This window comes from Callithrix jacchus, chromosome 7, assembly GCF_049354715.1.
Source record: "Callithrix jacchus isolate 240 chromosome 7, calJac240_pri, whole genome shotgun sequence".
NCBI lineage: Eukaryota > Metazoa > Chordata > Mammalia > Primates > Cebidae > Callithrix > Callithrix jacchus.
Genome location: NC_133508.1, coordinates 55,881,276 through 55,884,866, shown reverse-complemented (window position 1 = coordinate 55,884,866; position 3,591 = coordinate 55,881,276). Strand labels below are relative to the sequence as shown.

Sequence of the window (3,591 nt, the reverse complement as noted above, 5' to 3'; positions counted from 1 at the left end):
GTTATAGAAAGAACTACAGAACAGAGTTGGGGTGGAGGGAAGTCACCCATTTCCAGCGGCTAGCACTTTGTGCTCCACCTTGGAGAGTATCTACAAGCTTCCTAACCACTTGGTATGCTTGCAGCGGTCCTGCATGTCAACTGGTCACAGACCCTTTGATGTGGGGAGTCCCCGGCTACATCCATTAGCAACTCCGAGAGAGGTTCCCTTTTGTCCCCACGATCCCACTTTCCAAAAAAGCTCAAACTGCTGTCACAATTGTTTCCTATATCTAAAAAGGAACAGGGAAGGCAGGAGCCACAGTCAGTGTTTTCTGCGAAATGATCTTGCAAATAGCATTAAAAAAAAAGTGTTGAATTTCAAAGAAAAGTTCTGAGTAGAGGTACCTGTTGGAAGCCTCGAAGAAATGAGGAAGGAAAGTTAATTTGAGGGTCCGTTTCATTTCTGATACGGAATAATCACAAAAACAAGTAAATGCCACTGGCTGTAGTTCTCCTTAGGATTTGAATAACCAGCTGGATTTTCAGATGGGCACTCTGGTTTTCTCTGCCTCCCTCCTCTGGGCTATATCGTGCAGAGGTTCAGCGGGAAGTTCTCCATGATGAGGTAGGTGGTCAGGGTGGAGAAGCACCACGATGTTGTCCTCAAATTCCACGTGGAAGTTGGTGGTCTCCAGCGTAGGGCAGGTGAATAGCCTGGGGAAGACCATGTAGATGGGGACAGAGAGCCCCCTGCACACGTTACTGTCGGTGATCTGAATGTTCTGAATCCCCGTGGCCTCGTGGACATAGCCTTCTGCACACCCACGCGCATCAGAAGCATGTCTCCATCAGAAGCATGTCTCCACGCGCACCAGCTGCAGCTCCATGCTTCTGATGGCGCCTCTGAGCTCTTCACCACCAGCTCTCCCCTTAGCGGCTGCATGATGACACAGTTTATTGTTGAGATGTCCTCGAATGAGAAATTTGGGAAGCAGAGCTCTCTCTTTGACGTTCTATAAGGTTTCAGGTGTACTCATGAAGGTCACAGGACTGGGAGTCAACTTCCCCTTCTGAGGAACAGTGAATGATAAATTCACAGGTCTTTGTCAAGTCCTTGGCCAACAGAGATTGCCTCGAGTCATAGCTTAGTATGTTCTGAATGTTGACAAACGTGCCATGATAAGTCTCACACAGAACTTTGTTACCCTTCATGTGCAGAGGAAACTCGAAGGGCTTTCTGTTTTGCCACTGAGAGATTTCCCCAGCTTCACCATTTCTATGGTGCTGATGATAATCTGGATAGGCTTAACAGAATTATAAGAAGCTTCAAACACACCCAGACTTTTGGCATTGAGGTGGAGGTTTACAGTTCCTTCCATGGGCCAAGTCAGTCCGTTGTGTTGGACTGAATCTTTACTCGATGTTACCACCACACAGGAGAGCACCTCCCCAGTGTCATAAACTTTATTTGCTCTTTTAATCTTGATGTCCAGGACTGTCCCCATCTCCAGTTCTCCGCAGCCTGATTTTTAAATTTCGATTAATATATTTCTCATGTCTAGAAATTTTATTGAGTTCATTTTCAAATCTTCATGAGAGTTTTAGAGTTTCATATTCAGTTTCATTCTCTTTTAACTGATTCAGTTCTTTAATTTGAATGTGACTGGAGAAAAATTCACAACTCTTTTGTAAAATTTTATTGTGAAAATGACCAGAGAAATGAGCCAGTACCTGGAGGGACATGTAGGGTCAAAAAAAAAAAAAAAAAAGTGAAGATTGAGAAATTACCCTAAGGTAAGAGTATTGGTCAGTTATCATGCTGCCATGAAGAAATATCTGAGACTGGGTAATTTATCAAGAAAAGAGGTTTAATTGACTCACAGTTCTGCAGGGCGGGGGAGGCCTCAGGAAACTTACAATCACGGTGGAAGGGGAAGCTAACATGTCCTTCCTCACATGACGGCAGGAAAGAGAAGTGCAGAGCAAAGTGGGGAAAGCCCCTCACAAAATCATCAGATATCGTGAGAACTCACTCACTATTGTGAGAACAGCATGGCGGTAACTGCCCCCATGATTTGACTGCCTCCCACTGGGTCCCTCCCATGATACATGAGGATTATGGGAACTACAATTCAAGATGAGATTTGGATGGGGACACAGACAAACTATCAGTAAGGCAGAGATTTGTATGGTGAGGAGAATGACCCAGCAGACAGGGGCCATCTCATAGATGTCCTTCCTAGAAGGAGGGGTCCAATACATAAGGGGAGGAATTGGTCTCAGGCAAGAGTGGAGAGTTCACTCATAGCAAAGGAAGGAACCACAGAGCAGAGTCATGTAAGTTGGGAATGAGGTGATGGATGGGTGTGGGCTGACTCTTCTGGTTGATTCTTTTTTTTATAAGTAGCAAGGAAGGTCATTAGTTGAGAAGGAGGTTAGGAAGGAGGTGTCAGAGCTATGGGAGAGGGAAGGTGTGAAATGGTCATTTAAGAGAGTGGGAGTGTGGATGGTTTGGGAAATGTAGTGGAATTACATTGCAGCACGAGAGGCCCCAGGGAGCAGCAGAGGGCTGAATTTAAAGATAAACTGTGCTGGGCTTGGTGGCTCATGTCTGTATTCCCAGCAGTTTGTGAGGCTGAGGTGGGTGGATCATTTGAGGTTAGGAGTTTGAGACCAGCTTAGCCAACATGGTGAAACCCTGTCTCTACTAAAAATACAAACATTAGCCAGGTGTGGTGGCAGGGACCTGTAATCCCAGCTACTCAGGAGGCTGAGGCAGGAGAATCACTTGAGCCTGGGAGGCGGAGGTTGCAGTGAGCCGAGATCATGCTGCTGCATTCCAGCTTGGGCGTCAGAGTGAGACTCTGTCTCACAAAAGGTAAGTAAAATAAATTAATAGAAACTGATCCTTGTAGTTGTACTTTTCCAGACCATAGATTTGGTCAGCCTTCCCTGCTTAAATCCCTCATTTGCTGCCCCCTGTTCCAAACTCCTTTGCATGGGAATTAAGGCCCTCTGTGACCCCAGCCCTGTCAGGTCCCCACTCCTTCCCTTTACATCCCCCCAAAACAGAGCAACCTGTATTTCCCTAAACATATTTTGCACCCCTCTGCCATGGTTCTTGCTGTTCCTCTGCCTGGAACGCCTTTTCCCGCCCCTCCTCTCCAACAGTAGGGCTGTCTACCAAGTTTGCTTCACTTCCGCCTCCTACCTCTCCTACCCCCTAACCCCTCCTACCCCCCACAGTGTTCCAATAGACTTTTCATACCTGGTATTGCTCCCATAAAACTTCACTGCCCTCAGTCATTGATGGTTCTGCCTCCTCCACCAGGCTGGGGTTTGTCAGGGTCACAGACTGTCCTGTTCTTTCTGTGTCCCCGGCATCATGCACCAAGCAGATGCTAAGACAATGTCCATTGAGAGGACTGACCAATGACTTCTAGAGGAGAGCTGGGTCAGCCCAGCAGGGGTGTTACCCAGAGGGCCATTAGTGCAATCACTGCACTGTAGAGAAGAGACAAGAATAGTAGCTATGAAGCAGAGCCAAGGCCTGAGGTCGGGAGAAAGCAGGCCATGCTCCCACGTGGAGGGCTGGGAGGGAGGTGGGCAG

At 47.3% G+C, this 3,591-nt stretch overlaps 1 pseudogene; it reads right to left on the bottom strand.

The window, feature by feature from the left end:
• Window positions 1-564: 564 nt before the first annotated feature.
• On the bottom strand, window positions 565-1,486 carry LOC100409029 (vacuolar protein sorting-associated protein 26C-like; annotated as a pseudogene).
• Window positions 1,487-3,591: the final 2,105 nt, after the last annotated feature.